This window comes from Leptodactylus fuscus, chromosome 5 (genome assembly GCF_031893055.1).
Source record: "Leptodactylus fuscus isolate aLepFus1 chromosome 5, aLepFus1.hap2, whole genome shotgun sequence".
In the NCBI taxonomy this organism is placed as follows: domain Eukaryota; kingdom Metazoa; phylum Chordata; class Amphibia; order Anura; family Leptodactylidae; genus Leptodactylus; species Leptodactylus fuscus.
In genome coordinates this window covers 76,765,815-76,780,478 of record NC_134269.1, presented here as the reverse complement: position 1 = coordinate 76,780,478, position 14,664 = coordinate 76,765,815, and the positions used below count along the sequence as shown (strand labels likewise).

At 46.0% G+C, this 14,664-nt stretch overlaps 1 protein-coding gene across 1 annotated transcript in view; it reads left to right on the top strand.

The window, feature by feature from the left end:
• The window catches only part of LOC142204512 (uncharacterized), a 79,809-nt gene that overhangs the window by 55,086 nt on the left and 10,059 nt on the right, over positions 1-14,664 (top strand). The window lies entirely within an intron of this gene.

Sequence of the window (14,664 nt, the reverse complement as noted above, 5' to 3'; positions counted from 1 at the left end):
AGATGATCCGTACCTTGGAAGCCGACAAGAAGCGACAATGGCCGCAGTACCTGCCTGAATTGCTATGGGCCTATAATAATCAAATCCACTCTGTCACAGGGTACGCCCCATATGTTCTCTTCTTTGGGCGACCCGGAAAAGGTGTGGGAGACCTCAACCTTGAAGACACCGATGAATTTCCTTATCGAGGCCTGCCCACTTGGATTCAGGCTCACCGTCAGAGATTAGAGACTGTCCACCGGATAGTATGTGAGAGACTACAAGAACAAGTTCACCCTAATCATCGGCCGGTGCAGGACACCCCTCTTAAAGTGGGCGACTTAGTCTTGGTACGAGTAAAGAAGCCACTAGGGAAATTGGACAGTAGGTGGGAACCTGACCCTTACTGCATTGTGGCCCACCCTCATGTTGATAGTCCCGTTTACCAAGTCCAAAATACCCTGACCAAGCAGACGCGGACGCTACACCGTGACATGTTACGCCCATGTCAGTCTCAGGGACCAGTTCAGAACGACAGAGAGGAAGTGACTATGACACACCCCTCCACAAGTGAGCCCTGGTTGTGGGATGACGATGATGATAACGGGGGTGTTGTGGAAGCTGTGACCACCCCGACAGTAACTGGGCCTGCAACAGTAGTGACACCCCCGACTGCCATATCTGACCGTCCTAATGAGAGACCGACCTCTACACTTGCTGATGATATGACAAGCTTGCGGCGGACTAGTCGCTCCACAGCGGGTGTACCGCCAGTGCGTTATGCCCAGAATGAGTTTGTTTGGCCAGCGGTCCATCGTTACATCACAACATTGCGATTACAGAAATGTGTTGATGGGGCTATTGTTGTCAGGGACTGCCAACATTCGACTGGGGGGGTATGTAGCAGTCAGTAGTAGCCCCTATTGTCTTAACAGTGGTGTTTTGCTGCCATCTACTGGTGTGAAGAAATATAGCCTGGGACTGTACTACTGTGAGACAATAATCACCCTGTTCTGTTTGGTAAATGGTGCGGTCCAGAGGAAGTGACGTGAGCAGCGTGGTGTGGGCCCGGTGTGTGTGCTGTGAGGACCTGTGAGAGGCCATTGCTGCTGTAGGCCATAGGAGAAGGCCTGAAACACTGCAGAGACTGACTGGAGAAAGCGGCAGTGTTGTGGAGATTGTTCTGGAGACTAAAGCCGGACTGTGCCTTGGACTTTGTTCAGACCTTCACCCAAGACAGAAGCAAGACAGAGTCTGCTGAGTTCCTGGACAGGCCTGCATCGAGGGAGCACCACAGAGAGCTGAGAGAGACTGTATAAACCCGGTACCGTACAAGTATCTCAGGGACAGCTAGGGCCAGTTTATAGCGTGCGTTATCCTCATACTGTTATATGTAACTTAGTTTTATTTTGTTGATTCCTTCCCATTTTCCATAAGTAAATTGTGTTATATACCTGCCAGTGTGCGTCTGTCTCCTAGTCGCGGATCCTTGTTACCTGCTGGCCCGGACTTACAGACGCAGAACACCCTCACTAGTTTTATGTCAGTGAAGTCTTAATGAAGTGAACTGACCACATTCTGCAACCAACGCTATATTTAGGATGAGGGTCCAGTGGAAGAGGCGCTGGCTTTTGATTTTCTAACCAACAAACGTTCCTTCTGAGCAGTTGTCTTGTGGGATCTGCCGGCGGGAGAGATGTGGGGTGCACGATGTACTGTGTTGGGGAGAGATGTAGATCTAATAAAGGTTATGTTTATTGGCACAACCTCATATCTCACAGTACCCATCTTTCTTTTCCCATAGTCTACAGTCCATACATACCCAGCTTTATTTTGACCTTGTTCACATATCTGTGTCGTCTTCAAAATATGGGGTGCAGGGAGTACCGTGTGTGGGGGAGAGATGTGGGGTGCAGGGTGTACTGTGTAGAGGAGAGAGATGTTGGGTGCAGGGTGTACTATTTGTGGGGGAGAGATGTGGGGTGCAGGGTGTACTGTGTAGAGAGATGTTGGGTGCAGGGTGTACTGTGTTGGGGAGAGATATGGGGTGCAGGGTGTACTGTGTGTGGGGGAGAGATGTGGGGTGCACAGTGTACTGTGTGGGGGAAGAGATGTGGGGTGCAGGAAGCGGTTAAAATATCAAGTGCAGTAGCGCTGTTTAGTGGCGGGGGCTGCAGTCAATGTACAAACTTATTTTGGCTTATGATTAGACCTATTACTATCCCTCTATTCAGCTACCCCTATTATCCAGACTTAGAAACATTTCTTACATTTCACTAGGTCTAGTCTGGTTCCTTCTAGAGGTGGGACCACTACTTATTGGCTGCCCTATATAGGCTGACATTGACAGACATTGATCTACAGAGATCCTACAATGTAATAGTATACAGGTAGAGACCTGGCAGGTCTATACATTTGACAATTGTAGACTCGCATCACGTTATAACATTCATAGAAATGGCCAAATCTTGGATTTTTCTCTCCACAAGAATAATTTCTAATCCACCTCTCAGGCCTGGTCCACATCTCACATCTCACATCTCACGTTCTGTGAAGATATTACTGCAGCTCAGCTCATACAATGTCCACAGAACTGCAGAAATTTCTTCACATTAAACATTTTACAAATTGAAACACAGAAACATATTTTTAACAACTTTTATTTAACATCAGTTGGATAATGAGGTATTGGTTATAGTTTTGCCAAAATGTAAAAAAGTTCTATTAAATTGTTCTTTAAAAAAAAGAAAAAAGGTGCAAAAAAATATTTTGGCAAAAATATGTAAGCTCGCAACCCACGTCAAGGGTCCTCATTTTCTTGCGAGTCCCTACTCTAACTAAGGCTAAGTTCACATGACAATTTTTGGTCCGGAACCTGAGGCGGCCTCCACCTCAGTTTCCGGACCAAAAGCCAGGTGGCCGCGACTGAAAGCCGGTGCACTGCACCATCATCCAGCCACACACTCCACTCCGGATTAGGCCTATTGAATGGGCCTAGTCCGGAGGAGGGAGTGTCTTCAGGCCGAATTGCGAGGCAACTTGGCCTGAAGAATGAGCACCTTGCTTCTTTTTTCCGGGAGTCAGAAGAAACGGCTCCCGGAAAAAACTCCTGAGTGGCTCCCATTGATTTCAATGGGAGACGTCTTTTTGGTCAGGATTTTGAGGCGGATAAGGCCTCAAAATCCTGACCAAAAAACTCAGTGTGAACTTCCCATAACAATGCCAAACCTGTCTAACTAAATGGCAGTAAGGGGGCATTCACACAGAGTGTTGTGGTGCTGTTTTTGCAACAAAACTTGTGTGAAGAATCAGCGATGTAAAACAGAATCCCATTGAGTTCAATGGGTTCCGTCTTACGCGTGTTAGACATTGAACTGAATGGGATTCTATTTTTACAGCGCTGATTCTTCACACAAGTTTTGTGGCAAAAACAGCGCCACAAAACTCCATATGAATGTAACCTAAAGGTAAACGTCTGACGTCTTCTATTTTTTCAGTGAATGATTGAGGGGACGCGGAGGACATAGGAAAAATTAATTTTATACCTTTTATTAGCAATAAGCAGAGGAGCCATTATTAATAATAAGGGCTTGTATTATATCCTACTAAATGATGGGGGTTGTGGTTCTTATCTCAGGTCCATGGAGTCTGAGCTCCTGTGATAGTCCATCTGACCATCCATAAATAAGGTCCTGAGATAAGAACCACAACCCTATGATCCAGAAGAAGGCAAAGAAAAACCCCGGAGATCTACGTCTCAGGGGAAAAAATAATTCCTTCCTGACCCCAAATATGGCGATCGGTGATATAACCCTGGATCATGTCTATCCATCTGCCTACTGCTGACCAGAAACCTGACGCCTGCTCCGAAGAGCTTACAGTCTAGAAATACTGCCCGAAGGCTCACAATGTATATAGATATATATAGATATATATAGTAACATACTGTATATATCAGGGGTAGGTATGACGCTGAGTGGTGAGGAACGCCACAGTACTAGTCACCCCAGTACTAGTCTATGGACGGGTACTGTCAGGAATGGGGGGGTGTTCCTCACAGCTCAGTGTCATGGTTGGGCGGTAATGAATGACTCCTCACAGTACAGCGCTACGGATAGACTGTTAGGAGGGGCATTCCCGGCTAGTCTGTCAGGTACACCCTTCTGACATTGAAGAGCTCTCGGTAAATGCACCAATAGCTCTTCACCGGGGGCACATAAAGGGAAAACAGACAGTGCGCTGAATGCAGTTAACCCCATCATGGCCCTCACATTAACCTCTGTATGCTTTACATAAAGGTTACTGATATATGAGACATATGGAGATAATAATTACGTATCTTCATCATTAAGGTCCTTTATTAATGTCTCCAACCCTTATATGAGGGACATGATGGGGTTAAATGCTATTAACGTGAGGCACATGGACTTAATACAACTATATTAATAACCAAATGCCTGACATTGCCCACCCCCATACCCACCAGTCCCCCTCCCCCAACCACGCGTGAGGCACATGGACTTATTACAACTATATTAATAACCAAATGCCTGACATTGCCCACCCCCATACCCACCAGTCCCCTCCCTCCAACCCCGCGTGAGGTACATGGACTTACTACAACTATATTAATAACCAAATGCCTGACATTGCCCACCCCCATACCCTCCAGTCCCCCTCCCCCCAACCTCGTGTGAGGTACATGGACTTACTACAACTATATTAATAACCAAATGCCTGACATTGCCCACCCCCATACCCACCAGTCCCCCTCCCCCCAACCCCGTGTGAGGCACATGGACTTACTACAACTATATTAATAACCAAATGCCTGTCATTGCCCACCCCACACCCTGCATGAGGCAGATGGAGTTCTTCTCCTCTCCTCTTCTTCTTTTCAGGAGTCCGAAGTCTCACAATGTATATAGATATATATGTAGTAATATGTATATAATATAGAACAATCCCCTCTAATGATGGTAGTTATCCTGCTCTGGAGAGCTTACAGACTAGTAAGAAATCCTCTCTATGATGATACATAATAAATGACGGCCATGATGGCTGCTTATCTGCGGGGCAGGAGCGGCTACACAGCAACGTCATCCACAACACACATCACACAGTCAAAGACCACTATGTAGTGGTAATATTCCGGCATCACCGCCAGTAACGTGAATGTGGTTGTGTCTCGATGACTCACAAGGGCTCAATGATGGTCTTACCACCAGTTGAAGCTGTTGCCAGAATATAGCAGATTACGTGCTTGTCATAACTCAACCACATTCACTTCCATTAAATGGAAAAGACCTAACACTGTAATCTCCAACCACATGACATATGCTGCAGCCAAAACTGCCATGTAGCCCCAACCTCAGAGATAGGAGCCATCCTGGTCATCATTAGCCCTAGACTAAAAGAGAGGATTCCTGCCAATAAAGTCAGTTTTAAAGAGGACCTTTCATGTATACATGGAAGTATTATAAACTGCTGGAAATTTGACAGTGCTCTGAATTCAGCGCACTGTTGGCTTTCCCGATCTGTGCCCCAGGTGAAGAGCTATCGGTCCCAGTACTGTAGCTCTTCACTGTGAAAAGGGCGCTCCTGACAGTCAGTCAGGAACAACGTCCTTCTCCACAGCAGCGCCTATCGCGCTGTACAGTGTGAGCGGGGAGGAACGCCCCCTCCCTCTTCTCACAGTGCTCGTCCATAGACGAGTATTGTCAGGAGGAGAGGGGGCGTTCCTCCCCGCTCACACTGTACAGCGCGATAGGCACTGCTGTGGAGAAGGACGTTGTTCCTGACGGACTGTCACGAACGCCTTCTGACGGTGAAGAGCTACGGTACCGGCACTGATAGCTCTTCACCTGGGGCACAGATCGGGAAAGCCGACAGTGTGCTGAATTCGAGCACTGTTGGCTTTCCTGCGGTATATAATACTGCCTGTGCCCAAACCCATGAAAGGTCCTCTTTAAGATGTCTATTGACTTTAAAGGCTTACAATCTATTCCGGAGAGTTCCTTCCAACCTTCCATGATAAGACCAGCCCTGCTCTTCTGAGCTTACAATCTATAGGAAACCATCATTAAGGTCTGCCCTGCTCCAAGGAGCTTACAAGCTAAAGGAAGGAACCCTCCATTCCCTAGTCTAATACCTGTGTTGTTGATGTGTTGAGAAGATCTTGCGTAAAGAACTTCTGCAAATAAAAAAACAAAACAAAGGGAAAATCAAAATGATTTCTCTCCACTGCATTCTGACTGTGATGTCACATGGCCTTGTGATGTCATACGAGCTAGTGATGTTCCATGGGAGAATTAATCTAAAGTTGTTTGGAGTTACTAAAACGGAAATTTTTGGCTCTGCCGACATTTGCACAGACATAAATTTCTAGTGAGTGTGGCTTATCAGATTGGGTGGAGCCTCCCCGATCCTGACATATCCACTGGGGCCTCCCCGATCCTGACATATCCACTGGGGCCTCCCCGATCCTGAAATATCCACTTGGGTCTCCCCGATCCTGACATATCCACTGGGGCCTCCCCGATCCTGACATATCCACTGGGGCCTCCCCGATCCTGACATATCCACTGGGGCCTCCCCGATCCTGACATATCCACTGGGGCCTCCCCGATCCTGACATATCCACTGGGGCCTCCCCGATCCTGACATATCCACTGGGGCCTCCCCGATCCTGCTACTGTACTGTACTGGGCTACTGTACATACCTGCTGTAGTCCTCCCCCCCAGATGCCCCCCTATAGTACTGGGCTAAATCTTTCCTATTGTACTTACCTGTTGTAGTCCTCGCCTCAGCATGGACATCTTCATCTGTCACCACCCTCTGAGCAGCTCCAGTAGTGTCAGGTCTGTTTATACCTTTGCCATCATTGTGATGTCATCATGTTCTAGTGATGTCATAATGGTCTTGGAATTCCAATGCAAAAGGTCAGCCTCATTTAAATACGCAGTAAAGGTCAACCCTCATTTGCATATGACATCATTGTGATGTCATCATGTTCTAGTGATGTCATAATGGTCTTAGAATTCCAATGCAAAAGGTCATCCTCATTTAAATACGTTTAATTCTTGGATGTGGCCTCGTGTATCTTATGACATTCTAGTAGAATTACCCAGCGGCTTCGCTCGCGCAAAATATGTTTAATTATTGGTTATGTTATAGTAAAATTTTCCATGTCACACTACAGTAAATCTATTTTTCTACTTTAAATTTTTTTTATTATTTTGACATTTTATTAATTTGTCATAACATTGATGTGAACAACTTTATTTTTTATTTCAACATTTTTATTGTTTTTACATATTCAATACATATTATGTAGGAGAAACTATTACAACTATTTTTTGAACTATTTTTCCTCAAAGATTAAAATTTCTGCCCCTTACACAAACATATAAAACAATTACACCCAATTAGCAACATAGTGCAGCCTTTCCCCCTCCCTCCAGTGTAATTTATAAGTAGTTCACAGACAAAAGAGTAAAATTGGTTTCCAGTTACACAACTATCTATTGTAGTGCTTCAGCGATGAAAGCTCCCTGTATAGTCAGCAATAATGACAATCTTACTATGAGGCAGTTTTCGCTTGACCAATATTGCTGCTCAGTAAGGCTGCTTGCACACTACAGTAACATTACAGTCTCCGGGCCGTGGATTCTACATCTCCATAGACTTCTATGGAGCCTGCAGAATTCACAGCTTTGTGCACAAAGAAGTCTATGGAACCGCCAAATCCATAGCCAGGAGGCCCGTGAAAAATACCGCGGTGTGAAAACAGCCATTAAGGATACCAGACCTGTTTTGTCAGTGCGTGCGTGTGTAATCCATGCGTATGTATGCATGCGTGCATGCACGTGTGTGGTCTGTGTATATGTATGCGTGTATGTGCGCATGTGATCCATGTGTTTGTGCGTGCGCAGTGCAATTGTCCATGTGTGTGGTAGTTGTGTGTGAGTACGTATGTGCTCTGTTCGTCCGTGTGTGTAGTGTGCATCCATCTGAGTGTGTTTGTGTGTGTTTGTTTGTGGTATTTATTGGGTGGTGTTGTGGTGTTTGTGTTGTGTGTGTCTAGAGTGGTCTGGTGTTTCTGTGGTGTTGTGCTTGTGGGTTGGTGTATGTGTGCTGTTTTAAGTTCTATATATATAGATCTAATAAAGGTTATGTTTATTGGCACAACCTCATATCTCACACTACCCATCTTTCCTTTCCCATAGTCTACAGTCCATACATAACCAGCTTTATTTTGACCTTGTTCACATATCTGTGTCGTCTTCAAAATGTGTCCATGTGTTCCCTGGTCTGGGCTCTTGATACTGTAGCTCTTTGTAATGGCCTGACCCTCCAGAATATGGATGTTGGATTTCATTGTAGCTTTATAATTCGGTACCATAGATGTCTTTATGGCCTACACAGAAGACTGAAATACTCTATAGGAATATACAGCATATAGAGGTTTATTATATGGTCATATCCAGGTCTATGGGCATTTGTTTTCACTATAAAGCTCAGTCAGGAATCTGAAACCTGCTGAAACATGACAGATGCCCCAATCTAGAAAAGGATGGGTGGACGCAGAACACCCTCACTAGTTTTATGTCAGTGAAGTCTTAATGAAGTGAACTGACCACATTCTGCAACCAACGCTATATTTAGGATGAGGGTCCAGTGGAAGAGGCGCTGGCTTTTGATTTTCTAACCAACAAACGTTCCTTCTGAGCAGTTGTCTTGTGGGATCTGCCGGCGGGAGAGATGTGGGGTGCACGATGTACTATGTTGGGGAGAGATGTAGATCTAATAAAGGTTATGTTTATTGGCACAACCTCATATCTCACAGTACCCATCTTTCTTTTCCCATAGTCTACAGTCCATACATAACCAGCTTTATTTTGACCTTGTTCACATATCTGTGTCGTCTTCAAAATATGGGGTGCAGGGAGTACTGTGTGTGGGGGAGAGATGTGGGGTGCAGGGTGTACTGTGTAGAGGAGAGAGATGTTGGGTGCAGGGTGTACTATGTGTGGGGGAGAGATGTGGGGTGCAGGGTGTACTGTGTAGAGAGATGTTGGGTGCAGGGTGTACTGTGTTGGGGAGAGATATGGGGTGCAGGGTGTACTGTGTGTGGGGGAGAGATGTGGGGTGCACAGTGTACTGTGTGGGGGAAGAGATATGGGGTGCAGGGTGTACTGTGTGGGAGGGAGTTGTGGGGTGTACTGTGTGGGAGGGAGTTGTGGGGTGCAGGAAGCGGATAAAATATCAAGTGCAGTAGCGCTGTTTAGTGGCGGGGGCTGCAGTCAATGTACAAACTTATTTTGGCTTATGATTAGACCTATTACTATCCCTCTATTCAGCTACCCCTATTATCCAGACTTAGAAACATTTCTTACATTTCACCAGGTCTAGTCTGGTTCCTTCTAGAGGTGGGACCACTACTTATTGGCTGCCCTATATAGGCTGACATTGACAGACATTGATCTACAGAGATCCTACAATGTAATAGTATACAGGTAGAGACCTGGCAGGTCTATATATTTGACAATTGTAGACTCGCATCACGTTATAACATTCATAGAAATGGCCAAATCTTGGATTTTTCTCTCCACAAGAATAATTTCTAATCCACCTCTCAGGCCTGGTCCACATCTCACATCTCACGTTCTGTGAAGACATTACTGCAGCTCAGCTCATACAATGTCCACAGAACTGCAGAAATTTCTTCACATTAAACATTTTACAAATTGAAACACAGAAACATATTTTTAACAACTTTTATTTAACATCAGTTGGATAATGAGGTATTGGTTATAGTTTTGCCAAAATGTAAAAAAGTTCTATTAAATTGTTCTTTAAAAAAAAGAAAAAAGGTGCAAAAAAATATTTTGGCAAAAATATGTAAGCTCGCAACCCACGTCAAGGGTCCTCATTTTCTTGCGAGTCCCTACTCTAACTAAGGCTAAGTTCACATGACAATTTTTGGTCCGGAACCTGAGGCGGCCTCCACCTCAGGTTCCGGACCAAAAGCCAGGTGGCCGCGACTGAAAGCCGGTGCACTGCACCATCATCCAGCCACACACTCCACTCCGGATTAGGCCTATTGAATGGGCCTAGTCCGGAGGAGGGAGTGTCTTCAGGCCGAATTGCGAGGCGACTTGGCCTGAAGAATGAGCACCTTGCTTCTTTTTTCGGGGAGTCAGAAGAAACAGCTCCCGGAAAAAACTCCTGAGTGGCTCCCATTGATTTCAATGGGAGACATCTTTTTGGTCAGGATTTTGAGGCGGATAAGGCCTCAAAATCCTGACCAAAAAACTCAGTGTGAACTTCCCATAACAATGCCAAACCTGTCTAACTAAATGGCAGTAAGGGGGCATTCACACAGAGTGTTGTGGTGCTGTTTTTGCAACAAAACTTGTGTGAAGAATCAGCGATGTAAAAACAGAATCCCATTGAGTTCAATGGGTTCCGTCTTACTCGTGTTAGACATTGAACTGAATGGGATTCTATTTTTACAGCGCTGATTCTTCACACAAGTTTTGTGGCAAAAACAGCGCCACAAAACTCCATATGAATGTAACCTAAAGGTAAACGTCTGACGTCTTCTATTTTTTCAGTGAATGATTGAGGGGACGCGGAGGACATAGGAAAAATTAATTTTATACCTTTTATTAGCAATAAGCAGAGGAGCCATTATTAATAATAAGGGCTTGTATTATATCCTACTAAATGATGGGGGTTGTGGTTCTTATCTCAGGTCCATGGAGTCTGAGCTCCTGTGATAGTCCATCTGACCATCCATAAATAAGGTCCTGAGATAAGAACCACAACCCTATGATCCAGAAGAAGGCAAAGAAAAACCCCGGAGATCTACGTCTCAGGGGAAAAAATAATTCCTTCCTGACCCCAAATATGGCGATCGGTGATATAACCCTGGATCATGTCTATCCATCTGCCTACTGCTGACCAGAAACCTGACGCCTGCTCCGAAGAGCTTACAGTCTAGAAATACTGCCCGAAGGCTCACAATGTATATAGATATATATAGATATATATAGTAACATACTGTATATATCAGGGGTAGGTATGACGCTGAGTGGTGAGGAACGCCACAGTACTAGTCACCCCAGTACTAGTCTATGGACGGGTACTGTCAGGAATGGGGGGGTGTTCCTCACAGCTCAGTGTCATGGTTGGGCGGTAATGAATGACTCCTCACAGTACAGCGCTACGGATAGACTGTTAGGAGGGGCATTCCCGGCTAGTCTGTCAGGTACACCCTTCTGACAGTGAAGAGCTCTCGGTAAATGCACCAATAGCTCTTCACCGGGGGCACATAAAGGGAAAACAGACAGTGCGCTGAATGCAGTTAACCCCATCATGGCCCTCACATTAACCTCTGTATGCTTTACATAAAGGTTACTGATATATGAGACATATGGAGATAATAATTACGTATCTTCATCATTAAGGTCCTTTATTAATGTCTCCAACCCTTATATGAGGGACATGATGGGGTTAAATGCTATTAACGTGAGGCACATGGACTTAATACAACTATATTAATAACCAAATGCCTGACATTGCCCACCCCCATACCCTCCAGTCCCCCTCCCCCCAACCCCGTGTGAGGCACATGGACTTACTACAACTATATTAATAACCAAATGCCTGTCATTGCCCACCCCACACCCTGCATGAGGCAGATGGAGTTCTTCTCCTCTCCTCTTCTTCTTTTCAGGAGTCCGAAGTCTCACAATGTATATAGATATATGTAACCCCCTCACAGGAGTTACTAATGGTTATTTGGCCATAGAAGTGCCTTACATGTTATGATGGATTGTATGTGTTGTTATGTTTATTCTGTATTCATTTGTGTAATGTTGTTGAGCTATTGTTCTCTGGTTTCACTTGTCCTAGTGAGCTGTGGTCTCCATAGCAACACACACTATGGTGAGTGGATCTGCAGCTGGAACAGGAAATAGTCACAGCAGGGACAGGAAGTAGTATTCTGTAAGAGCCAGGGAAGGAGAAGCAAGGAGAAGTGTGGCAGTGGCCATCTTGTGTTTCAGACACTGTGCTGTGAGGATTGCCACAGCAGTAGCAGGACAGAGAAGCTGTGTGACAGAGCCCTGCATCACCATCAGTAAGAGGACAGGATTATATCAGGCTGAGCAGAGCTATAACCCTGGCAGCCTGCACCGACCTCTACTAGGTAACTGAGCCCCTGCAGTAGACCAGAAGCTGGATCTGCAGACATCTTAGACTCTCTGCTAATACATGGGAAGGTGTCATCCAGCTACAAGCCACTGTGCCACAGCTCACTGCTACAGGACAAGTGACCAGCAGATGCCAGTTACAATAAAGCAGTGAGCACTTCTACTGATCCTGGCCTGGACATTGCCTTCCTTGCAGCTAAGCCCTGGGCAAATGCTCTTTGTTGGAGTAGAGCACTGGCACCCACATCACCATCTCAGCCCAGGGACCAGCGGGTGTCTCAATACTCCAACTGGCGTCACATCTAACTGACTCTGCCTATTTCCCTGTGCACCACTCCTGGGAGTTCTGGTGCCTATAAGGTCACCGTGACAGTCCAGCCTCCTGCACGGTTCTCCCGGGGTGGTCGCAGTTGGCGTCACGAACAGGATTGCTGTGCCATTGAAAAAAAACAAGGGAGGCACTTGAGCTGCTGGCAGGAAAAAGGATCTGTGACTGCGACACTGTGCAATATCGCCATCTTGGCCCTGCATCGCACGCTATACCTGAATCTAAAGCACAGGCAAAAGCAGGTGAGCCACGTACCTCCAGTATGTTTAGGAACAAAGAAAAATGGGATTTTGTCAGTTTTAAACACCAAGGGTTCAGTAGTGAAGATGAGGAAGAGGGGTGTAGTGTTTCAGCCCCCACAGCTGCAGTAATGCCAATCACAATGCCTTATTACCCAGGCGTGCCATGGCTGCCACTCTATGTAGGCGAGCCAAATACCCTAAAGGACTTTAAAGAAAAGATGCAAGCGACTTTCAAAGTTTATCCCCTCACTGCTGAGCAGAAGGTTGCTATGTTAATGGGTCAGATGGGAGGAGCAGCCCTCCGTGAAGTTAAGTCCTGGGATGTTAAGGAGAAACAAACTGTTAAGCAAATTTTTGATAAACTGCGCGCCATATTTGAAACTAAGACTCTGTCAGAACTAAAAGCTCGGTTCTTTAGCCGCAAGCAGAACGCAGGTGAAAGTCTTAGAGACTATGCTCTGAGCTTGGATGAAGCTCTCCGCCAGGTTGCGCAACTAGATCCTCATGAGCTTCACAATTATGATTGCACGCTGAAGGAGCAATTCATCGAGGGTGCTACACCTGATGCAGTTAAAATGCAACTACGTATGCTTAACTCTCAAGACCCCGACCGACCCTTCAACCTATTTAAAGAGACAGCCATCCAAATCCTTAAAGTGGACACAATGCCAGAGGAGCAGCATAATGTGCCCTCAGCTTCTACAGCACCTCCGCCCTGTGTAATCCAACAACCCATTGCTCAGTGCGCACAGATCCAACCTTCTGACTCCAACATTGAACTCCAAGGACAAATTGCTGAACTTTCAAAGAATCTAATTAAGCTTTGCAAAAAAGTGGATGACCTTCAGCTGACACCACCGAGGTCTCCCTCATCCCGGCACTGGCAGCGACCTTCGCCACGTCAGTATTCACGCAGACCGTTATTCCGACCCGGTCGCAGGGTCACGGACCAGTTTGATTCATCCGGAAGGCCCATCTGTCGAAGTTGTCATTTACCAGGACATGTTGAACGAGAATGCCAGTCTTTAAACTAGGCCGTCCTGGGGCAGAGGACCTACCCCCAGGAGACAACCACCACCATGGTCCACTATCACCTGAATGGGGCCGACGTTTCATTGGAGACCGTCCTATCCTTTCCATCAATATGAACAACATCCCACTGACTGCTCTCTTGGATACGGGATCACAGACGACCACCATGCCCCTTGCCCAGTTTGAAAAATATTGGTCTCGAGATCAGCTACAACCATGCAATCCTCATGAGCAGGTGACTCTAATTGCCAGCAATGGACAAGAACTTAAACAGGTAGGATACTTCCTAGCCACCCTTAAGATTGGCAAAACCGAACTGAAGGATCAAGGGATTGTCATTGTGGACGTTGCCAAAGACAGAGACACTCCCTCCATCATCATTGGGACCAATGTCCTAGTTAATTGTTTTGATGAAGCCATTGCTGCCTTGTCTGACACTCTTCAAATAGCCGCTCCAAAAGAGAGACACATCTACCATAAGGCCATTAAGGTTTTGGTCCAACAACAACAGGTCCAACTTTCCCAAGGTGAGATCGGAAAAGCTAGGGTGACTGACGCTAGACCCATCATCTTACCACCTGGTCATGTGATGATGGTCTGGTGCCGGGCCAGGTTTGGTGTCAAAGGCAGGGATTACTCCGTGCTCATTGAGTCATTGCCTACGGATCGTACAGTTATTGCTGCCCGTAGTTTGGCTAAGGTGACCCATGGACGAGTCCCTGTACAATTGTTGAATTTTGGGGATTCTGAAGTTACACTACCTCGGTATACAGTGGTTGCCAAATTATCCAGAGTTCAGGATGCTGATTGCCTCCAGAGAGTCTATTGTGAAGCTCAGACCACCAATTCACAACCCACATG